This window comes from Aedes aegypti, chromosome 3 (assembly GCF_002204515.2).
Source record: "Aedes aegypti strain LVP_AGWG chromosome 3, AaegL5.0 Primary Assembly, whole genome shotgun sequence".
In the NCBI taxonomy this organism is placed as follows: Eukaryota; Metazoa; Arthropoda; class Insecta; order Diptera; family Culicidae; genus Aedes; species Aedes aegypti.
Window position 1 is genome coordinate 323,322,317 of NC_035109.1, and position 26,652 is coordinate 323,348,968.

A 26,652-nucleotide genomic window follows, 5' to 3' on the forward strand; every position below is an offset into this window, starting at 1 on the left:
GACACTATCACCCACTTTCTTCCCACCGCAATTTCTCACCTGTTTTTAATCTGATGTATCTGATTTCTCGTTTGCGACTGAGGCGTACTAAGAGCTTATTACCTACCAAAAATCACTAGAATCAATTCTAGTGACCGCAGAGATATTGCGATATGTGCCACCCCCTGAATACATCAAAAAATCTGTTATGGAACACTAAAAAGTTATGCCAAGCATATTTTATGTTACATTGAAATGAATTCATACAGGAACTCTTCTAAGAGTTCGCCAAGGAATCCGACAGGAATAATTCACCACATATTCACCAGGAATTCATTCAGGAAACATCTGTATTTTAACCAGTAATGTAACCCCCACTATGGGCCCAGATAGCCGTAGCGGTAAACGCGCAGCTATTCAGCAAGACCAAGCTGAGGGTCGTGGGTTCGAATCCCACCGGTCGAGGAACTTTTCGGGTTGGAAATTTTCTCGACTCCCCAGGGCATAGAGTATCTTCGTACCTGCCACACGATATACACATGCAAAAATGGTCAATTGGCATAGAAAGCTCTTAGTTAATAACTGTGGAAGTGCTTATAAGAACACTAAGCTGAGAAGCAGGCTTTGTCCCAGTTGGGACGTAACACCAGAAAGAAGAAGAACCCCCACTATGGGAGTAGTTCGAATCTCTCCATCAGTCCTCAAGATACTAATCTGCTTCTCATTTTTTTTTATGAAGTTAATACCGTAAATTCGGGTGAAATTGATCACAGTGTCATACGGTTTTATTTCTTACTTACACAAATATCAAGGCCACCTATAGTAAATGAACATCGTTTGTCTAAACTATTGTCGAATTGTATGTTGTGAAGTTTTTTGTGTTAAATAATGTTTATTATTATGAAAATAATGTGAAATTCCATAATCGTGTTCGGTGTGCTATGGCAGACGTCTACAAACTTCTTGCTTTTGACAAAGATTTGGACATGGTGTCAACCTAAACGTTTGTTAGTTTCCTTAAAATGTATCCCAAATACAGATTTTATTATCGAAATTCGTACTAATTTGCTAGATATCAGAAAATTTCTGGCTACATTTAGGCGTTTTCAATGGTATTCCTGAAATTTAACTGCTTATTATTTCCATAAATCTTGAATTGTTAAGAATTTAGCAAACATATTCGATTTTAGGGAGCCTAAACTATATAAGTAAAGTTGTTTTCAAAACTAACAATAGGGGATTTGGCAAGTGATTTCATCCCGAAATGGGATCCCTTGATTTCTTATTTCAGAGACGTTTTTCAGCTTTAAAATCAAACCTTTATGAACGTTTTGGTACATGAGTCAATGAGGCTAATCGCCGTACTTGGTTTTCTGCATTCAGTTGGCAACATTATATAAACAGCCATTAAAAATAGTGAAAATCGATCAATTTCACCCGAAATTACGGTAATGATTTCGTACGAAAATTTCTATGAAACCGCTATAAAAATTTTACAAAGAGTTTCTCTCAAGACACGACCAAGAGATTTTTTGGTGAATTCCTTCTATGGAACTTTGTTAAAAAATTGTATCGATGTACAAGGTTTGCGTCATGAATTGTATCAGTTATTCTTTCAATTAATGAACTGGAAAGTTTGTTTAAATTCCTCTTAGTGTTAGTCTAAAAGGCCATGTTTGGATAATCTTTAAAATATTTTTCAGGAATTCTTTCACGTTTTGTTTCTTGAACTTGATTTGAAATGACATCTATTATTACGCTTTAGGAATTATTTTTTAAGAATCACTTCAAGAATATTTTCTTTTGTTCCGTAAAAAAAAAATATAACTCTTTAGGAATTTTGCCTTAAATGACTCCATATATTCAATCAATTATCTTAAAAATTTCTCTTTAAATCCTTGATGGAATGCAACCTGCGATTAATCATAATTTGTTCATAGAAACTTCTGAGAACTCCTGCATTAATTATTCTTCCAGAAATTTAATTTCCCATCTGGAATCCGAGAGAATTTACACCTAACTCGGAATTTCACTGAGAACATCTTCAAGCATTGCCTTAGAAAGGGATTTCCAGAAATTGCTTCAAAGTTTTTCCAGTAATTTTTATTATCCTAGATTATGTTTTAATTATCTTAGAAATTTTTACAAGAATGCTGATTGGACTTCTTTAAAGAAGATTGCAGAGTTCTTCAGATAATTGAAATTTAAGTAGGATTTTTCCTGTTGAATTTTGCAATTATCCCTCTTCGAATTGTTCAAGGAATTACGCCTGGTAGCACATAAAAAGATCTTAACGTGAAGATGTACCGAAGCCAAAACTCAAATTTTCAAAAGCACAACTAAACATCCGTTCAAGCTGAAAACTTAATCGATTGGTCACCACCAGCGTATGACCAATCGATTAAGTTTTCAGCTCAAACCGCTGTCTGGTTCTCTAGATTTGTGCTCTTGAAAATTTGAGGTTTGGCTTCGATGTATCTTCACCTTGAAAGAACTAGAAGAAGAGCACCAGTTTTCGACTCATTCGGCGTACTTTGTATGTAAATTCGAAAAATGGCACATAATTCTTGCAGGTCGAAAGTTAGTGCTTTTCCCCTACTGCAACAATCTCTCTCGGGCTGCCAACAAAAATCTTTCAATTAATCTGTAAATCAGTGAACTACATACATTTCGATAATTGAGCAGTTTTTGACAGGAATACCACAACATTTTGGTGTGTTGCACAACACAGATAGTATTCTTTCTATGGCACTTCCAAACTAGATGTTCCTCATCTTCAGGTCACTACCAAAATAAAGTGCCCAATACCTAGCTTGTAATCACGCAACTAGGCGGAAACCATGTGTTAAAATTAGAGTGTCCATCCCGGGACATCCCGGGACAAAAAATCCCGGGATTTGACAAATTTCGGGATTTCCCGTTTCCCGGGATATTAGTTTTGACATCCCGAGAATCCCGGGATTTCCAAAATGTACATAGAATTTGATGAAAACCAATAAATTTCAATGAAAAACAATGACATTTTTCCTCACTATCAAACCTCATTTGATAAATTAGAAAAGCATCATGAAATAGAGAATAAAGAGTAATCATTTTCATAAAAAGACCCATTTACCAAGTAGGAAACTCAATCTTTGTATGCTTTTCTTTTTTCAACATTAGCCGTTTTTATAAGCCTAGACTGCGATTTCTAATCGTTTCTTTTGTTCTAAGGTTTTGATGACTTCTCAAGTGTCTGAAGCAAATGGCTTTAATATTGTGACTTAATTTTTTCACCATACTTTCATTCATAAGTGTTATAGAGAATTTGAAATAAAAAACCCTAGCGAACCCGTAAATAGTTAAGCTAAGTTTTGATTTTTGTAAGTTACTTCATGAGAATAAGATTGATTCTACAACTAGATAACACGAAATTTGAAATGTTTGAGTTCAATATATCAAAGCATTATTCTCAATTAGATCTTCAATATATCCATAGCCCACAAAGGCATGATTCAAAATACATACGTTAAAGTTTATTCTTCAATCATATTCTCTGCAATTAACCATCACCTTGTAAAACGATCATATTTTCAAAGTTGCAGATCTCAAAATTTTAATTTTCGAGTTATTTAGTTGTAGCATTAAGGGGACGATATATGAAATGTGATTTGTTTAACTAAAATATTATCTTGGGAAGTTACATTATCTCTTTACTTCTTTGAAAAAACATTGCGTTGTTGAATTTGTACTTCCATTTCAATCAAAATACTGGTTTTACTGTAAATTCGAGAAATCCCGAGATCCCGGGACAAGCAAAATGGCTGGGAAATGGACACTCTAATTGTATCTTTATCAGCTTGTACAAATTGGCAAATTCCAAGCGTTTGTAACGATAGCAAGCTACGCTGGTTCAGATATTTTTAAATTAATTTATTTAATGCTTCAGGAATGGAGGTGAGATAAAGACGTTTCGCATAATTATATGGGTAGACGTTTCTCGTAATGGACGTTTGGAATAAAGAGAATTATATGCCTTGTTTAAAATACTACCTGTGCTTGTATCAAACTGCATCATGCGAAACGCCATTATGCGAAACGTCTTAATGTGAAATGGGTCAAACCCTTCAGGATTTTTTTTTCGGAAATTATTTATGATTATGATTATCTATAAATTATCTATGAATATCTCTATAAACATTACCAAACATTATAATCTGTAGATCAAAAGCAAATTTCTTAAGATTTCAAAGCATATCTTTAGAAAAAAAAAAACATTGGGAAGATCCGTGGAAGGCTTCCTGAAAGAATTTCTGAAGTATTTTTAGAAGAAATTCCTGAAGAAACTTCTGTTTGGATCTCTAGATAAAATTCTGGAAGAATCTTCTAAACTATGGTGCTAAGGAGAGCTCCTGAGAAAATAACTGTTTGCAGTTTCTAAAGATATCCGCAGAGAATCCTTGTAGGAACTTTGGTAATTTGATAGTATTTCTTGAATTTTGGAGTAATTGTTTGGGTTAGTTTTGAAAGAATCAAAGAAAGTATGCTAGAAGAATTTCTGAGAAATATCAGGAGAATTTTTCAATTTTTCACCAAGATATCGAAAAAAAAAAACGAGAGAACATTTGAAAAAATATTTGGATGTTTTTTATGAAGAATTGCTAAAGAAATTCCTCCTCGATGGAATAATCGTTTATCGAATTCTGGAACATGTATGGCAGATTCAAATTTTCAATTGATTCACGAAATAAACGGTGACAGTGTTTATTGAATACTCCATATACAAGCTGAAAGAACCTGGTCCTGACGGCGAGTGAGGATTTCAGCAAAATCGCGCCACCCTACTACCCATGCATAAGAAACATTGTCAAGTCATTTCTCAAAGAAAAAATATTTGTTTACATTTTTTTTCCTGGCAATACATACCCCAAGTCCCGTAGGCGCAAGCTCAGCTTAACCGCCACCCAAATCAAAAATGCACGGTCACTAGAATAAATCGCAAACACGCGTACCCATTCGATTCCCATAAAACGGATACCAAACACGCAGTCGCCGCTGGTTTTGTCGACTTTCGCACTCTGTCATCGCTTTAGTGACCCACAATCGTACCGAATGATATGTTTATGGTATCGGATTTGTTATTATTTTTTGTACGGGACGCGCGATGCCAGTTGCGAAAATTATCGGAATAACAAAATTGTTATTTCCCAGTAAGGACTGATGTGTGATGAAATGCTTGGACAGGTTCCGCCGGTATCAGCTTTAAACTGGGTTTTTACCAAACTGAATGGGCAGAGGGAAATTTGACTGATGAGTTGATTGTTTAGTAATGACGAATCAATTGGCATCAGCATTCCATACAAGGACAGGATAATAATTATGAAAAGTATGTGAATGACCAGCGACTTTTTCTGATGATTTATGGGTCTAAAACCAGAAATGCAGAAATCCTCAATCAACATTAATTTGATGATTTATTTGGTTCTACCCCTCTTCTTCTGGCGTTACGTTTAAGCTTTTATAAAGGGATATTCTATCTAGATAATCACGAGGAGCCTGTTTTAGTTACTTAGCTATGCCTCGTGCATGCGTGCTCGTTAATTATGCAATCGTTTCTACACTAATTTCTGAGTTAACTACGAGAGAGTCTGTTCTAACAGAATTAATCCAAAACAAACAAATTGGCATGTCAGATGAAGAACTTTAGCTGATCATTGCTACATCTTCTTTAAACACTTGATTGTAACTTCGCATACTTTGCGTTTTAGGAATCCCCATTTGATAAACTGTGAGATGTATATTGAATTGATTTAAACCAAATTTCATGGATATTCCATAATATTTAGATGATGCTGTTCAACAACCTTCATTATGGATGCTGTTGACGAAGCTTGTTCTTTGCGGTCTGTGAACACTACAAGAGGAACCCCATGGTGGCATTCCGATGGATCAGAGTCGTTTATTCGACTAAAACATACAATAAGGCTCTTCAGTCTGCTTAACGGTCTGCCTGAACAACGCTGCGGAGTATACTATATATACTATATATATATATATATATATATATATATATATATATATATATATATATATATATATATATATATATATATATATATATATATATATATAATATATATATTCCCAGATCTTGGCGTGATATCACTGTAAAGCTTATCCCGAAAAAAATACTTGTGTTGTTTGAAGCTGCAAAGAGTTTTGGACCAATTCAACTTTTCTCTCCTGAAGTGTCTGGAATGCATTATTAATTAACATTTTTAATGTTTTGAGTGAGAATTGTAAATTTGACCAGCATTTGTATAGATTTTGGCTACTGTGCGATATAAGATTAACACACAAAACACACACACACATCTTCTTAATTTAATAACACGTTTACAATATTTGGTGTTCAAGTGTCTTGATTTGTAAAGGAAAAAAAATGAAAATACTACGGTGATCTTACATATATGCACATGTTTAGGGGCTGTCCATTTATTACGTAAAAACTAGAGCTACTAAGTCTAAGACCCCCCTCCTAATTCCATACGTAATCTATGGACGACTCCTTATTAAATTTTTGGAAGTGTAGACATTTAACTTGTTACGTTGTTCTTATTATTAGCAATTCTGGCAAAAACAAAATTTTGTAGCTCTTAAATTAACCGATTTAGAGCTTTTTTTTCCTATAGTGACATAGAGTGTTCCGACGACAAACGATTTTCTGATTCCAGCGTTTTCAATTCATATATCTCATCAAAGTAGTCTATGAAGCGCTTTTAGAAAATTTTAAAATTCGTATTTTTGTGAGGAGGAACTTGCTATCTCTCTCCGTTTGGGAGTTATTGTTGTTTTTATTGTAAAAACACGCCTACTTTGATTGTGGATATCTCTGATTGGGCAAACATAAAAAAATATCTTTTGACGGCATTCAAGAGATGAAAAATTAAATTATATTTTATAGCAAAAAAATTAGATGTTTTATTTTTGTAACTGAAATTAAATGCATTGAAAAACAAAGGGTTTTCATCAGAAAAACTTCAAGAACTTCTAAATGGAAATAGATATCAACAATCCTTTTGCATGGAAATTTGCGTTTTCTCAATTTCGGAAAGTCTTTCATAGACTGATAGACTGAAAAATCTGGAATAAATGAGATATGACAAGAAAACTATATAGAAGATTATTATTGCATGTATTTTCTATTACTTTGCGGAACACATTTTTGTCTCAAGCACCAAAATACCGCTATTCACTCAATTAAGGGTTGTTGAATCCATTGCCGTTTCCAGAAATATTATAGCAGGTCTAGTTTTTGAGATATTGTCTGTTGAAAATGCAAAAAATGACTATTTTAGCCAACTTGCATGCAAGTTTGCCAGCTTGTATGGCAATTTATTCGCTTAATTTGCCATAGAATTCAAACTTTATCTTTATAACAATACTTATCGGCAAACTTTATAATACGTTCGATGCGGAAAAAATATTTTTTGATGGTTTTGTAAAGTATTGTATTTTTCAATATAAGAAGAACAAAGGTTTTTATATGGAGACAGCCAACATGTTGAAAAAATCGGTTTAATTTAAATTTAATCGCGCAATTTCAAGCAAATTTATTCCAAAATGAAAGTTTAAGTGCAAAATAGCATGCTCAGTGGATTTGATCACAAAAATTTACGATATATTATACTTTATATTTCATATAAACATCAATAAAATCAATGTTTTATACAACTTTGGCGACCTGTAGCTAAAAATTGTGACGTGCTGGAACATTTCTGAAAATGGCATCAGATTCAGCAACCTCAAATCTACTCGAGACACATATTTTGATCCTTGAGACACGCAAAAATGTTATTTTTGTTACGCAGTGTTATTTTCCATGAAAACAAAATTTTAGACAAGAACAATTTTCTACAAAATTGTTTTTTGAAATGAAGTCTTTTATTCAGTGTTATCTTAAATTAGGGTGGGGGGGCGGACCCGGTGTAGTGGTTAGAACATACGCCTGAGGATCTGACGTGGCATATGACGCAAAGGTTATAGTGACGACTTTCTTCGGAAGGGAAGTAATGCCGCTGGTCCCGAGATAATCTAGCCCAGGGCTAAAAATCTCGTTAATAAAGATATAGAAAAACTACACAGATATAAATATTTAAATGTCAATGTAGTGTAAACTAGAGAGTACTGTAGAAATAAACCAAATCCATATATTGTTACAGCATTATGTAAACCGATATGCATAAACATTTAGTTTTCAACTCAGAATACTTGAATGTTTCATGATGGTGTATATTTAAAGTGAATTCAATTGAAAAATAATAGATTGGTCGGTGAAGTTTACGCTTATTTTGATGCTCCAAATATGTGCATGAAAATAAACTTAAATTTACAACATATTTTTAGCTGTGTAGGGTAGTCCCCAATTTTACATAAATTATATAATCAATTTAATTATTTGCAAAAATAATGATACATACTCTTATGCATAGTTGTGAAATGTCAAATTTTACTTATCTATACAAAAAAAGTTTTTCTGTATTTTTTAACTTTAGTTTTTCTAATACAGTCATACTTCCTTATAACGTTACCTCGAAATAACGCATTTTTTTCCTCGATATAACGAAAATTTGTTTTTGGCTTCCATTCATTTATCTAATTTTTATTAAAAACATGTTTTATGAACTACAATAAACTTTCTTCAAGATTCAAACACCAATCAATTCTAATGGCTGATGTGCTACTGACAAGAAAAAAAAATCGCCTATCTCAATGCGTGGAAATTTTTTGCGCAGAAATGATCTAGAAAATCCCATTTTTCTGATCTCAGTACGTAGTTGAGAAGAAATGGTCGGCCTTAAGTCAGGATGGACCAAGTGACATTTTTCATATTTTGAAAAAAAATGGGTTTAAAGTCTAACGCTCTGTAATTTTAAACTAAAAGTAAAAATTTTGGTTCAATATTTCTACACGTCTTTGTGTTACTTTTAAATAATACACATCAAGTTATAAGTGATAATCATGAAAGATCATAATCCAAACCTCGTATAGAACAACTCTGACAGTCTGACTGAACTAAAGACCACCGTTCAGTTAGTTGACAAATCTCTTGAAATGTTTTTCATTTCCTCGCATTCCTCAGCGCGCTGATCATTTTCGCTATCATGGAAATAAGCACTTGGTCCACTCTGACTGCACACTTTTATCGATTTATATTGATCATCCAAAGTAAATTTGTTCCATATCCCTCGCAGTATACAGCATGCATTAAATATGGTCAAAGTTAAACGAAGGTAAGGTAATTTCGCATCTAATGAGAGAATAATCCAATTTTCCTAAGTTTTGCACTTGGTCCCCTCTGACTTAACGCCGACCAAATCGAAGCAGCCTCTATTCCAAGCTCTTTGAATCAAGTTAGGAAACAAAGATTGCCACCTATCGTGGTCAGTTGTTCCGAATTTGGAGGATTGAGGTAGGAGATTTTGAATTCCTATGAAAGCCTTAATAATTATTGATTCAGACTTTGCATTAAAAAAACTAAATCAATCTCATATGAGACTTGTGAGTCACCGGGCCACGCTGCCATCGCCGATCCATTTGACGTATATTCAATTTTTTTTTAATAAAAATGCTAACGGAAATGCTATTACTCCAATTCCTACTGTTATTCTTCAAATGATTTTGACAAGAATTTCATATTTCTCCTGAAATTTCTCTATGGATTTTAACTAAAATTATTCCATTAATTTCTCTAATTTATCCTCAGCTTTCCTGATGTTCATGTATAAAACTGATAATCATATTATGTAAATACTTCCCACAGGGATCTCCCAGAAATTTCACTAGTTGACCCTTCTGATATTTATGTAAAACCATTTTTGAGATTTTCTTCAGATATGATTCCAGGGATTTTTTCCAAAGGATTTCTTGGGGAATTTCATCATAAAATTCTCATTGAATTTCACCAAAGAATGGTTCAAATATTAATTCAGGAATTTCTCCAGAATGTGTCCAAGAACTGTTTCCAAGGAATTCTGTTTCAAAGATTTTAAATTTCTCCATCAGCTAAAAAAAAAATGCCGAAATACATTTTTAAAAATTACTGCAATAGAGACGTGAAAAGAAAAAAATATATAATAAAAAGAAATATATAAACAAATAAACACAAAACAATGTAAAAACGACTGAAAATGCCTGCCATTACACCAATTTAGATCCATTTTTTCACCAATTTAGATCAATTTTCTCATCAAACAATACATTTTAAACAGTATTTAGAAAACATTTTTTGTGCTTCGATATAACGTAACGATAATAAAAATCGAGTTACGTTATACCGATATATTACTGTATTAACTTCTTGTCAAAGCAGTCTATGAACGACTCTTCTAACTTGAAAAAACGCAAATTTTCAGGCAAAAAGAATTATGATATCTGTTTCAGCTCAAAAGTTCTTGAAGTTTTTCTGATAAAAATCCTTTGATTGTCAAGGATTTTTATGTTACTTACAAAACTAATATAAAATTTTCTTTTTGAAATTCCATCAAAAGATATTTTTTTATGTTTGCCCCAATTACAGAAATCCACAATCAAAGTAGGCGTGTTTTACAACAATAACTCCCAAACGGAAAGAGATAGCGAGCTCATCAAATTACGCATTTTTCAATGCTCTAAAAGTGTTGCACAGACTGAGATGTTAGAATTGAAAACGTTGGAGCCAGAAAATCAGATTCGTTGGATGTTGAAACAAATAAGCTCTAAATCAGTCAATTTGGGACCTACAAAAAAACTTTTTTTGGCAAAGTTTCTGGAAATTGAATGTTCTGTCTACAACTTTGCTGAAGCATGTACGGTATAACTTCTACAAATGAGAAAGTTAGTTATACCATTTCTAAGAAAATGGGGATCACCCTGATTTTTTCTAACACCAAACAAACTAATGCCTAACTAATACAAAGCACTTTGTAGACGACCGTTTTCGTGTAATGTTCCATTCTTAAGCTTATTTTTCCATGTAAAACGGCTTTCCGGACCAGTGTGCACTGGTCCAGACTATGTTTCTAAAATTTGTTTAAAAATAAAGAAAGTGTCTGTCCATTGAGTACGTAACGCTAGAATTCAAAAATTTCGATCTCCTCCTCCCTTCGCAACGCCTTTTGAATGAAAAAAATAAATATTTGTATGAACCGTAACGCTTTAGTCCAGTGGTCATCAAAGTGCGACCCGCGGGCCGCATGCGGCCCTTGAGAAGGTTTTGTGCGGCCCGCGAATGAATTTTGAATATTAATGTGATGCGGTCCGCATGTTATAATTTTTATTCATGCTGGTGTTTAATCTTTTGCTCTTGCAACTATGTTCTTGAAAAGTCAGTCATTAAAATGTAGTATAGAATCATCGTCATTTTTCAAAACTCATTCAAAGGTTCAAAGTTTCTGAAAAACCTGATTTTTTTAGAATCTTAAAAAAAAGGCTAAGGGCCTACTAAAAATCTTCAAATCTCTAAAAATCTCTCTGCTAATCATATTTTGGTTTACAAAATTGAACCAGCATCTTGGTCCTGCAGAAGTGTTCGCAGAATGCTGTTTTTTTATTATGACTTAAAAAATATCTCATATATCTGTAAATCTTTGAAAGTTGTGTTAATCGAAATATTTGAATTTGGATTGCTTTTTGAATGGTTGAGGAGCCCAAACGCAAAGATATGTACAGTATTGGACAATTCATTTGCAACTTTTTGGATCTTCCATAAAAAATGGTCAACTTTTGGGGGTAAATCTCAGTTATTTATAGCCCGATGATTTAAATTTATGCAGCATGTCGGACATTATTTAAGTGTCCACATATATTTTTAAGTATTCATCAATTGAATATAAAGAGATCAAATATAATATCGATCCGATTGAAGTGAATTTCGCGAACAAATTTTAAACGATTTATCTCAAAATATAGGAGACCTACAAAAGTATCTTCAGCATAATTGTTAATCTTATCTAAATGTACAACTTCGCTGAGGATACTATCAATCTATTTCGTCATTTTTTTGGTTTGTGTAAATTTTGAACTTTGTTTGTTATCTGTCACTTATATCTTTGCTTCCAAATCCCTCTGCTTTGATCATAAAGTTCCCAGAAATGTATTATCCGTTTTCAGAAATGGCCATTTTTTACAATCCCATTGAAAGCTGTTAAAATTAATCCTTATAAATCTTGCGACCCGTGACTTATTTTGAATGCGTTGAGATGGCCCGTGTAATCAGTTAGGCTGAGGATCACTGCTTTAGCCTAACCCTTTTTCGTTCAAGCATTACGTAACTTGTGGACGGCGCCTTATTTTCAGTTTAGTTTTTAATGTATTTTGACTAGTTTTATAGTTCGTTTCCGAAAAAACAAGAAACAATGATTAATAGTGTGAATTATCCCTAGTGAGTTTAACAATTTCACTGAAAAGAGTTGTGAAATCCTTTGAAAAAATAAAAATAATTTATTATCACTAAAATTCATGTGCTTAAAATGCATTAAAATGTTTAGACAAGTATATCTTGTATTCATAGTATATTCTTTGTTAAAATGTGTTAAATGTGAAATCCTTCCAAACTTCGGAAGTGCAATACCGGTGAGAAAAATTTGAGTGTTATAATATAAATATGGATTCAAATTGTTCCTCATCAAAGCTCAAATTAAGACATACAAACCGATCTCAATGAAGCATTGGTAAATAAATTCTACGGTATTTTTGTCAAACACGAAATATTGAACTAAACTTTGAACAAAAATGAAAAAATGAAACTAAATTTCAGTTTTTTCTATGGTCTCCTCCTTCCTCTACACATTCTGATGAGGTGTGACAAAGAAGAAAATTCAGCTGTATTCCGGCCTTATTATATTATTTCTTTTAACTATTATTTTTCATTGTTGGCGTCATGTTACAGGGAGTTATTTATTTTGATTATCAAAATTTTGTTGACACTTAGACCCGGTATGTACTCAAACTGACACATCGTGGCAAACTAAATGTGGGTCGCATGAACGATCGCAACCTGTGACCAAAAAAGGGAGAAACCGATACGAAATTTGTGTACGTCAAGGCAAGCCAAGATTTTGCTGTCATGAACTGTCAGTGCGAGCCACCCTGTAATATAATCGACTTACATGATAAAAGCGCGTAATTGACTAAATCATATTTTCGCGTTTTATTAAAAATGATAAAAAACAGATAAGATTAAGTTTCTATACATCCCTAAACAATGTCACAATAGAACTTTTGATTTAGTTTAAAGAACAGCAGTGAAATATGCATTTTTCACTCTTTTTAGACAAAAATTAAAATTAAGTAAATGTATAGAGAAATACGGCCTTTTTCAAAGTTTGTCCGGAAAGATCGAATTTTCACAAAAAAACTACAGTCAAATCTTCTTTACTCGATGTTCTATAGTAAAAGTTGATTTGCATGGCTACCCCGATGATCCCTTGGTAGCATTTTTATTGGTTTTGTGTTCTGTAACTCGATACCTCCTTAACTCGGTGGTTCTTTCAATGTCGAGTTATGTAGATTTGACTGTAGTGATTTCGCAAAGTCTGCCTTGATTGTAGTTGACGAGCTAAAGCTAACTTGTAGTTTGGAAAAAATATGTTGCATATTTCGTGTGTAGTATCAGTGCCTCCCTTCTAGGTTACAACAATAGCATTCCTAGGCAGAAAGCAGTAGTCTACATTGGGCTACAAAACATTACTATTCATAATCCGTTCGCGTGTTGCTCATAATGTTCTCCAGGGGAGTTTGGTGTTCACTGTCTTGCAAGTATTGATCGATATATTGAGATTCACTGTGAAATGGTAGCTCACATTCAGAAGGATTGATTACAATGAATTATGACATTAAATACTGTAACTTCTGAATGGATTGAGAAACATAACAGCTTCTTTTCTTTTTTTTCAGATTTGGAGTTAGGGTCATTAGAAGAATTTTGTGATAATCATCTTCAACGATAAGGGAAAATCTTCCTTTCGATTTCGGTAAGCGTAGGAAAAAGAATTCACCCGATGATGCAATCAACAATGGCACCATTGCAGAGCCCAGTTACTTCCATCGTGTATGACAGGGTCATCGATCGCGACGAAAGTTCCATATTGCGAAAAAAGAAGCTACCTAATGTCTGATATTCAAAACACAAAAATAAATTAAGTCAACGCTAGAGGCTACGATATCGTGCTAAGGCTGACTGACCGGTTGGATTTGTTCATGAATGCATGAATAAATTTGAACCGAACGGTCAAACCGCGCTAAATGTTTTGCGATCGGGTCGAAGCCTATCCTTTTCTATTGGAACCATATGCGCTAAGTCATTGTCAGTTTGTTGTCTATATTCCGAAATGTCATAGGACGCACGTGGACGACCCATTGTCATATCTCAGGAGAATCTCAAAATATTTATGAGCATGTGATTCCTGGGAACTCTTCTCAAAGCGGATTAATTTGGATATTCAATGCGTCGGAGTGGCTAAATGAACGTGACATTGCTTTTTTTCTACAGATTTACGCCCTCTTATATAAAGGTAAATGCTGAATACCGATACCAAATTGGGAATACAATTGCCAGACATTAATAAGACTCATCAAATTGATGAATCCTCGTTAATTTTCCTGATAGAAGCATCGAAACGTTTTCGGGAATGATTTGTTGTGAATAGGAACGCCAAAGAAGAAGCGCTGATAATGTGGGAATCAAGTTAGGTATCGGGTGGGCAATTTAGGGAACAACATGGAATTCGTTGATCGGCAAAAGATAAATCATCGCTGAGCAGGTCAGAACAAAAGAAAATATATTTTGGGGGCTTGTCTCAACCGGAACTAAGAACCTGTATTAGAAAAAGTCTTGTTTTGTCGGTGTTTTGGTGAACATTGGAAAGCAGTGTTTGTTTTGTAAAGGGTGTCTTGTCATGGGACAATGATAAAGAGGAAAACTAGTTAGCTTTTATTGTCTATCTCCATATTTTATATTGACAAGTCTTTTTCATGGCATCACGTCCTCACTGGGACAAAGCTCAGCTTAGTGTTCTTATGCGCACTTGCACAATTATTATCTGAGAGCTTTCTTTGCCAACGTTGCCATTCTCGCATACGTATATTGTGTGGCAGGTATGATGATACTTTATGCCCAGGGAAGTCAAGGAAATTTACATTACGAAAAGATCCTTGACCGACCGGGAATCGAACCCAGACACCTTCAGCATGGCTTTGCTTTGTAGTCGCGGACTCTAACCACTCGGCTAAGGAAAGCCCCAAGTCTGTTGCAGTTAAATGGCTTGATTTTTCAATATGATTAGAACCGCACATAAGCAATGTGACCAATTGATCGTTGTTAGTTCTATCTATTCTTTGAAATTTTCCATTATACTTCTGTATGTGTATGAAGCTTATCTCGTACTTATCGACTGATGCTAGAAAAAAAAAAACTTGTCTTCCTGTATGTTGAACATTCGTTTTATCCACAAACGCTAATAATCTTAGCCCTGGCTTCACTAAAAATCTCAAGGGTGTTGCGAAATCAAAGATGTGCATCTTTAATTCTGGTGCATCTCTAGTATACTCAGATTTATCTGACGAAAGCATAGCTTGATGCCGTTAGGCAAATTGTGGAAGAACAAGTTGACAAAAAATATGTATTTGTATACATTGCGCTGCTGCGGGCTCAAGAGAAATCAGTAGTTTTGCATCTTTTAAGAATTCCATGACGTTTGATTGTCCCAATGATGACTGCGAGTCGTGTTTTTGATGGCCTGGATCATGCTTGAATTGTATGTTTGACCATTTTTATACCCTTACTAAACAATGTATGAACATTGTATTGACTTCCTGTATGACCTTACCCGTTTAAAGTTCAAATATTTTTTTTCGTTGCCACATTTCAAATGCATAAAAGACGCTTCTCAGTCTCATAATTTACTACTTCCTCTTTTTCCTGGCATTACCGTAAAATGGGATGAAAAAAAACGACTCGAATTTCAAGCAACTTCTAGTATGTCAATAATTGACCAAAGGACAGCCCTACCATTGTCTCGTCGTGTATATCATAAGCCAAATACAATTATGAGGATCCTATAACATATTTCTGAGATAATCATGAAAATGTGTGATTTTTGACGGAAATGCAAAATGGGGTATTAAGGAATTTGAGTTTCGTAAATTAAACCATATTTTGCTAGCAACAAACAATAATCTCTTTGATGCATTCATTCAATTTCATAAGTTATGTTCAACCTTAATCAGATTATACATCAATATTATTGAACTTGGAACTCCTGCAAACACGAACCGTTTTATTTTAACTGCTAAATCAATTCATAATTATCAATTCTATTTGAAAACTATCAATGCATTATTACCTGGAAATGATCTGCCTCAATTATAATATGTGTGCTACTAGGGTGGTAGCCTAAATTGAACAATGCAATATATTTCATACATAATATAGATTAAAATCTTTCATTCGACGTATTTGTAATACATACATGGCTACCCATGTACATTCCCGTGCATAAGTTTGGGTTCACCCCCTGAAAACATACAAAAGTGTTCAGTCAATATCTCTGGGATTACACGTCCAATTGAAACTCTGTAAGCCGCATTCGAAAGGCAAAGAGTTATTCTTACTTCGTATGTAGTTTTCGAAAGACATTTTTTGAATTTTTTATATTAATGTTGTGACATTTTTCAAAAAATACGCTGAAAAAACATAGCTAATTTCCTCAGCATTGGGTTGACCAAAATTCTAAAACAAGGTGTCATTAGAATCGTAATCTTATTTTCTTTGAAGGACGCACACGAAATTTTTGTGGAAAAATCTGAAAACTATTCAAAATCAATGGAACAGTCATTCAAGTCATCGTGCAAAAGTTTGAATTCACCTGAACTTACTTGAAACACGAAAAATCTGTGAAATCTCAAATCAATCATGTACGCGCCATTATTTGCGTTTGAAAAAGCTATGAATTATTAAAATCGGTTGAAAAATGGCAGAGGTATAGACAAAAATGATTTGCGTGCGGCTCAGGTGAACCCAAACTTTTGCACGATTTGCATCATACTGAGGGGTGAATCCAAACTTTTGCACGATGACTTGAATGACCGTTTCATTGATTTTGAGTAGTTTTCAGATTTTTCCGCAAAAATATCGTGAGCGCCCGTTAAAGAATATAAGATTACGATTCTAATGACACCTTGTTTAAAAATTTTGGTCGATCCAATGCTGAAGAAATTAACTATGTTTTTTCAGTGTGTTTTTTGAAAAATGTCACAATTTTAAGTAAAAATTTAGTATACAAAATTCAAAAAATGTTTTTGGAAAAATACATACGAAGTAAGAATCACTCTTTTCCTTTCAAATGCGGCTTATAGAGTTTCAATTAGACGTGTAATCCCAGAGATATGGACTGAACACTTTTGTATGTTTTTTAGGGGGTGAACCCAAACTTATGTACGGGAGTGTATATATTTTTACATTTTCTCTTAGGTTGGCCAAACCCGGTGCTTCTACCCAATCGAACTTGTCTAACTGACATCAATGGTGATTATATTTTTTGAAAGACGTTCCAATACTGATACACTACAGGACATATTTCGGAAATATTTCAATTATAATCTTATTTCATCTTGCTGTGGTTTTTGATCACCGTTCCCTTAATCGTTTCCACTTTATTGGTATTTTTCGGTGATGGGTAATGATTTCCGATATAGAAATTTTACGTTTCAATCTACTTTTTTATTTCGGTCATCTCTAGAAAAAAATCCGCCGGCCGTTCGTCCGTCTCGGCGGTATTATTATAGAATTAAGTATACCGCCGAGACGGACGAACGGCCGGCGTATTTTTTTTTCTGAAGATGACCGAAATAAAAAAGTAGGTTGAAACGTAAAATTTCTTTATCGGAAATCATTACCCGTCACCGAAAAATACCAATAAAGTGGAAACGATAAACTTATTTCATTAACTCAAGACTTTAGCAAAATTGTTTGCAGCACGCTCATAGCAAGAGCCAAATTCTGCAGTTATCGGATATCTATTTATCTAATTTATTGTTACAAAAAATGATCCTATCGCGACCGGAAGAAGAGTATCTTCGTCTTTTCAAGATCATCCTTGTACATAAAGCACTGTAATTTTGATAGTATCTTTACAGAAAGCTGTGACAGTTTGCTGTACTAAGAAGAGTTTTAAGATTTTTGATAAAATGGTTGATGGTTTTCATTAGCGAATAGAAGGATAGTAAAGTATATATTGAACATGGTGAATCGAAATCCAAACGGTATCAATATCCGGACACTCTGATTATTATCAGTAATCAAATGTAAAAATTATAAAATAATTAATAAAATTTCATACATAATTTCTTCTTTTAATGCTTCTAATAGTTTTAGATTCATTCGTAATCTAGTTAGCATTGCCTTTTAAATCATAAAAATAAAAATAAAATCGATGCTCCAGTTCCACGTGATTTACCGTTTTGATTCATATTACGGACACTTAAGGCCCCTGTGAAGTATAACCGATTGAAAAGCATATAAATTGAAACATATTGTATGATACCTGTGCGTTATCAGACTTTTGAAACACTCAACTTCCGAACGATGGGCGAAGATTCGGATTCCAAAGCTTGAATTACCTAAAATAAATAAAAATTAATGATCTTTCCATGATTCTTATTCCGGACACAACCTCACTTTTGCTTCATTTTACGGACACCTTGTTTCAAATTCCGGACAACTCACGGAAAGAAGAACTTCAATAGTTAAATTATAAATAAACTCTCGCATTCGTAAAAGCAACGTCAAAACAAGTTGCGCATTATAAATTTTCATGGATTGCTATTTGAAATTCATATTAAAATGCGCCTGAACTTTGGGAACTTTCAAACAGGAAATTTTGAAACATTTCAATTGAAACCTTTCCCATACAAAGTAGAGTGTCCGGAATTAGAAGCTGTCCGGAATTTGAATCAAAACGGTAATATAATTTTGATTTGATTCTTAATTTAATATAATTTTGAAAGAATCTCGACAAACACACCACAATATAAAGTTAACAGTTCTATGGTTAAATTACATTTTTTCGAAGTGTTTTAGTAAGAACAGTGTACGAAACATACGTTTAGATATTGTGAAGCACTACACTTGTGGTAGAACGTGAAAATAATCTATAAATTGTGAAGAAGAGACTGTCCGGGATAAGAAACCAGTGCCTTCAAATTCGGACATCATTTGAAAGTGTTGTGTTTTATTTTTGTAAACCAATAATTGAAGAGCAAATTAATTATAAAAGCAGCAAATACTATCATTGAAATGTATCGAGAGATTACAAGTGCTAATAAAATCAGTGTGACTTATTTTGTATACTGAATAAACACCAAGAGCCCAATTGCATGAGTCCTGAGCCAGTAGAGGTAATTAGAACCAAAACCAAGCGCATGCACTAAATCTTTGATCAAATGATCATAAATTGGCGTAATAGTGAATTTTAATACACTTTAATGCCAATAATTCATGTTACAATACAGATGTCCGGATTTTCATTTCGTCCGGATTTAAAACCAAGGTCTGCGTCAGCTGTCCGGATTTGAGGACAAGACACGCTTAAATGTTTCAATGTTTTTCTTGATATTTCCATAACTTTTAACAAACGATTTATCGTTTATAGCAAGATCCAACATATAATTAGTTGTGACAATATCGCACTTCAATTTTATTCGAAAATACTTGCTAAAAATTGTGCTCGAAGATGTGCCTCTACCTAAGCGGCCGGGTATTGATTCATCACGATGGTACATGTTGCGAAGAAAAAAGGTGTTGGTTTGAAAACCCATATAGCACCGTTATGTTTTTATGAGCGGTACGGATGATTCGCAAATTTCGTCCCTTGCTTAAGAAGCCTATACCATTCGCAAATAAAGATGTCAGACATCCATGAGGCTGACGTATTTGGCGCCTATGGTTCATTTTTAATTCGTTTTATAATAATTTTATTAGAGTGTCCATTTCCCGTCAATTTTGCTCGTCCCGGTATTCGGGACAAACATTGATGCTTACCCCGGGAAATCCCGGGCTCCCGGGATTTTCAGGATTTTCAACAAAACTAGTATATTCATTAAAATGGAAGTGAAATTTCAATTTAACAATGTTTTTACATGGTTTTTGTTTTAATATAAACAGTTGAAATAAATAAATCAATTACAGCGAATTTATTTTGATGAGGCATTTCTTACTGAACAAAAATCGAAGCTTACTTCGACAAATTACGGCTATGTTGAGGATGTTTGAACATTCTCAGTTATGAATGAAACAATTTTAATCATTTTAATCATAATATGAAGACAATTTGATCCAGAGAATTTGAAAATTAGTCATAATCACTTTCTTAGTAAAAGAGAATTATATGAAACCATTCAATGTACTGCAGTGGATCATAGTAAAAGTTGATTATTTAAAATTAGGAATTCAGGTGTACTTTCACATTAGCTTTCTCAGTCTTGGATTATGAAAGCGGCTGATGTTGTAAAGAAACGCCATAAAAGATCGTTGTAACTAGATTAATAAAACAATTGGTACTTTTTTTTCATAATTTGGCCTTTTTATGAAAACAATTACCCATTTATTCTCTTTTCTTTATTATGTGTCTCGATTTTATCGAGTAAAGTTCTAAGATTCTGAGAATTGATTTGCATTTTAATTTACTGGTTTTCATCAAAGTTATAGTCATCTTGGGAATCTCGGAACTCTCGGGACGGCATAATTGGTATCTCAGGAAACGGGAAATCCAGAAATTTCTCAAATCCCGGGATGGACACTTTTAACTTTATCAAATATAATTGGGTATGCATTAGGGAACGGCTTATTTTTTTAAAAGTTCTCTAATCTAAACATAAAAGTGCTCTTCTGAATCTTAATCATATAAAAAGAGAAACCTCAAAATTTGAGTCACAAAATTAAGATTTAGAGAGGTTTTTTTTATATATTTTGTAACAAAATTTAATTTTATTTGATGAATCTTTAACCGGTTTCAAATAAAAAATACTCTATGCCCGGGTAAGTCGAGGAAATATCCATTACGAAAAGATCGTGGAACGACCGGGAATCGAACCCAGTCACCTTCAGCATGGCTTTGCTTTAAAGCAGCGGACTCTAACCACGCGGCTGAGGAAGGCCCCTTACATACCTGTAAAGATAATTTGGTTATTTTTTCTGAAGTATAAATAGCATATAAAGTCGAATTTTTTTTTTTTACTACAACTGTCATGTTATGTTTAAATTTTATTGATTAACTAACTTAAATTTTATTGAACAACTAAGTCAAAACAATTTTTAATTAAATGTGTTGTATACACAGTTTGAAAACATCTTAATTGTATTCAAAACATGTAAATAGATTTAGAATAGGTTTAGTATTAACAAAGGTATGATCAAACATAGATGATTTAGTTTGGTAAAGTGAGAAACTGTTAGGCAAATTACGCTTGCGCCCCCGCCTCAATCTCTAGATTTTTGGCTCAAACTTTGAGGTTTTCTATATGATATGAATTCAGAATAGCGTACGAATTTTTGGTTTAGAGAACTTTCGAAAAATAAGCCGCAACAAAATGAGCATGTTTATGTAGTTCTGATCTGAAAGTAAACTGTAAGGAAATTTCACATAAAAAATGTATTTGTTGACATTTGTTGAGCTACTTTTAGGATCATGAATAGGAGCACCGATATGAATTCAAATATCTCCAATCACATTAAAGTCAAGGCTTTCATATTTTCCGGAATTAGTTTTACGGAAATGGTCATATTTCTGAAGATTTTCAACGAATCTTAATGTGTCCGCCGGCATTCAACTTCCTATTAGTTCATGTTTATTGGAAAAATTTTAACATCTAGGTATATAACTTCACACCGCACAAAAATACAAGCGACAGAAAAAAAAATGCCATTTGGACATGACCTCGGAATATTCGGAACATTTCCGGTGTCCGGTGGCCAATATGCATGGCCAAGCAAGTTTCTGAAACTAGACCAAATTTGCTGTCCACTGCTTCCGTATGCAATTTTATTAGTTTTTTATAAAGTTATAAGCATTTGAATTTCGGCAAAATTTTGCCTATCTGAATCATTTTGCCTATCCCCTGAAGTTCGGGCAAGTCAGATATGAACATATTCTACATTATTTGACACATCCTGCTTTGTGAAACACCAGCTCTTACAGGAAGTCAGTAATCAGATTTGAAGCTCTGAAAACCTGAAGTTTATGATTTGACAGAAACTTTTGAACTATTTCATAGTCGTTGGTAAATTGAATCTTATTTTTGTCGAATCGTTGTCGATGTCGATCTGACATTTTTAGGCATTTTGAAGTGTCCATCTTATTTCGATACACTATCGATCAGAAATTTCAAATAATGAAATGATGATAAATATTTTTGATATGCGAGGCGTTAGCATTGACTCAATGCGTTTATTCCGTAAATGAAGAATACTATTATACAGGAACCAGAGGAGGGTAAATGTCTCATTAGTGGAGCACCTTGGGCAAACAGCTAAGATATGCTGATAAAATCATAAAATATGGGATTCAACCATATTAGGCGGTAGATTTCAAATCCTTCTATCGTTTAAATGTACTGATGCACTAGTGTAGGTGCGAAGGAACATTTTATTTAATGAGAATAGGGTATGTGTACCAATTATGAATACAATAGGTCAACAGTATGAGTAAAAATCAGATTTCTACCGCGTTTCTATATCGTAAGCATGACTTGTTGATGTTTATTATTAGTTTGAAGCCTTGCAAAACAGTTGGATTTAGCAGTTTCAGTACTAAATGAACTTAAAGCTTCTAAATCTGGTTCTAAAAAGCGTTGTCTTTGTGTCAATTAGAGCAATAGTGTTCCTAGAATTTGACATAAAGGTGTTCCAATTATGGACTACCGAACATTTGCACGAAATGGACTCAAATGCCATCCAGAGCTAATAATAATGTAACGTTAATTAGTAATGAAGTGATTGCTAATGAAATTTTACAGCAACACAATAGTGTTATATGTACATTAAATCAATTAATCGCATTGTGTTCATGGTAGCAAATGAATTTTCCTTAAAGGAGTCGAACTGTAGCGAATTCTAAATATGATGATAAATTAACTCACATTTTCATTCGAGTGCCCTATTTTGGGGTAAAAAGAGCGAAAACTCAAAAATCGAATAACACTCAAACAACCCTCTCTACCATGAAATTAGCGACTGCCGCTTGCGAACGTTTTCGAACGTGTGATTGAAAAATCCTAGTGATTGAGCACAAAACTTTAAGATAACGCATTACCGATCCGTGCCGTTGTGGAAGTCACCCGTAGAACAGCTTTACTTCTGTTATTTCACTAATTAAAACGAAGCCAAATTTTGAATTTTCAAGTGCATAAGACTGGAGAATCTGACAACAGTTCGCGTTGAAAATTAATCAAATTCATGTAAAAAAGTCAAGCTGGTTCGAATGAAAATCATTTTTTGTTTCTGATTATCACAGAATGGTTGAGTATCAGCAGGTTAAAAGGAAACTGACAATCTTGCAGTAAGCGCTTTGCCGATCTTTGTTGTGTTGTCACAGTGAGGATAAAAACAAATAAAAATCAACGAAGATTCTACCCAGCAAGTGTCAATATAGGCGAGGGTAGATTAGGTATTTTCGTCCCTGATCCAGAGTATTGCCATAATTGGACTCTCATACACTCTTTGTACCAATTATCGCCATAATAAAAACGACACGATTTCCAACTTAAACTTGAAACGATAAATTTCATTGCTCATCAGATAAATTTGTTAATTTGTTCTCACTAAGGAACTCACATTTATCGGTTGAAGTAATTTTACCGGATGAAAACATCAATTTCGTAACGGGTGTCCTTAAGCAAAACGCTAACAAGGTGACATATGTGAGAGGTGATTTTTTTTTTCATTTTTCGAAGCTTTAGTTTAGTTATCATCAAAAACAAATCGATTTATCATTCCTGTGTATATTAGCCGTTAAATTCTAGAGGAACAAAAAAAACTCTGGTTTCGTTCCCACTATTGCCATAATTGGTACTATAGCTAAAATTGGACCTTCTATCCTAGTTCTTTAAAAGCTTTAACCCTCTAATACCCAACCCCGCCTTTAGACGGGGTACACTTTGGAATTTTGTGTAAATTTTCGTAGCTCGGAAATCAAAATGGTTTTATTTTTGGCCTAAACTTTAACTCATAACACGCATATAAGAAAAGTTTTTTATGACTTTTGAAACTTTTTGTATATTTGAAAATTGTTTGAAAAATTGTATTCTTATATAACCTACAAATGCCTGGGGTTCATTTAACGTGTTATACAAAAAATCGTACCTTTTATATTTTTCTACGATCAACCTATCACAGAAAAAGAGCTTGGTGGCATTAAAATAATTTCAAACCTGTTTTTCCGATAATTACACGGAAAATTAAAAAAATATATATATATATTTTATAATTTTTAAAGTACCGTTAAAACTTGAATTGTTATTATTGCTAAAAATCAGTAACTAGAAGAAGCTTCAAGAAAAAATAAAAAAGATAGGGATGTTCAAAAATAAAAATTATAAAAATCATAAACCAAAATTCATAGGTTTGCGAATAAAAATAAATCGTTGCCCAAAACGTGTTTAAAACGATTTTAGATAACTGAAAATGATATTTAGATCGAAAATAAAAATTTGGATATTAGAGGGTTAAGATTGAATTTAAAGCATAATATTCAGTTGCTTGAATCATTTTTGCATCGTACATAATAAAACATATCAAATAGTCGTTTTTTTAAGTGTCAAAGCACACTACCTCTCACTATTGGCGCTACCTCCACTAAAAGAGCCTAATATGATTATTAAACTAATAGGGTTAATTATGAAAAAAAAAAACAGAAAAAATGATTTGAATATCAAACTTATTTTACATCCAGGTATCCATTACCGCATAGTTATCAACTAATTAGTGTCGAATACAACCTATTAGTTTCAATAAAACGACATAGAAAACATATATAGTAGAAGCACCGGTTTTGGCCAGCCAAAGTGAAAACATGTTTTTTATAATATATGGAAAGCCCGACATGTACTGCAAATACGCCAAATGAAGGCTTTCAATTCAAATTATGGAATGACATAGGAAGAAATTAAAGAAAAAATACATTTCAACCCAAATCACTTGTATTGCAGTGATTTGGCGAAAATTAATCATGCGTTAGCAAAGAATAACAGAGTCGGAACTTTAAACCAGGACAAATCGTCATTTTATGAACAGTTAGGAAAGGAATCATTCCTAATTCCTAATAAATGAACAATCCCTCGAAGCGCTTTTCTAATAGTGTACACTTACAGAAAACACCGTTTCGACCATTCGGTCATGAGAATAGTCCTTGTTTCAAGCATCCCAAGTAACAATTTCAGTTTTACGAATTACTTCCAGGCTGCTATAAATAGACGCCCATAAAACCACGGTCCACTCTGAAAAAAGCTATGAAGTACATATTTATGCCACACAAATAAAACAAAATAGCATTAATGGTAACTATTTTGAGATCACCTGTTCTAGATGAATGTTCTAGAACAAAAAATCTAAGTTGCTGCTTTGAGTTTTAAATGTTATTTTGTGATATTGCACTGTATTGATTGAGACTTGCATTGTTTCAACCATTGTGTTTGTTTAAAAGTGATTTTCAAAGCTCTTGATGTTCGAAGTATTCTATACTTAGTGCTTTTGCCTGAAAATGTCCAATCCAATGCCGAAATTAACAGAAATTTGTTTTCATGGTGATTCATAATTGTGGCTAACAATAAGTTTACTAGTTGAATTGATAATATTCACTATTTCGATTCAAAAATCGCGAAAAATGTTGTTCATAGATAAATTTTTATTGAATCTAAGCGAATGAGCAATTTCTATATCATAATATTCGAAAAATATTATCTGTGGTAGCTCATCGATGCTGATGACAATCCACCCTCTACTTTAACTCAACATTTGTCAACAAAAACACCATAATTTCACTGATTAACATTCAACATGATAAGTTCCACAAATTATAGAGCATGAGCATGAGCATGAGCATGAGCATAGATGACCGTACAATTCGTAGTTGCTACTCCGTGATTGACCAGAGCAATCGAAGTTGAACAGAGATTTAGTGAATGGGGCTCGGGATTAGCTTACCACTCTCAATGTGCACAAATCGAGAAATTTAAAAGTCAATAACGGCACCGGCCACGTCCTTACGGTGATCGGGGATGGGAAGGAATGTTAGTGTGGCTACCGTTGTTACTAGAGACCGAGATCACCTCTGCATCTCCACGGTTGTCATGGAAAGGATATTGGTTTAGTGGGATAAGGGTGGTAGGTCATTTGGCATAAAGTCGTTTGGCATAAAGTCGTTTGGCATAAAGCCGTTTGGCATAAAGTCGTTTGGCATAATGGTCATTTGGCATAAAGTCGTTTGGCATAAAGCCGTTTGGCATAAAGTCGTTTGGCATAATGGTCATTTGGCATAATGAGTCTGAAACCAAGAATTTCTCAATTTTCATTTTTACGTTTCTATTGAATCTTTCTGATGACACAAGGCTTGTTTTGGAGTCAATTGATACAAAGTGGCACTCTATTCAACAATCATTCACTCT

At 33.6% G+C, this 26,652-nt stretch overlaps 1 protein-coding gene across 1 annotated transcript in view; it reads right to left on the minus strand.

Annotated features, from left to right (window-relative positions):
* LOC5565723 (elongation of very long chain fatty acids protein 4) overlaps positions 1 to 26,652 on the minus strand; it is a 34,284-nt gene that overhangs the window by 1,671 nt on the left and 5,961 nt on the right. The window lies entirely within an intron of this gene.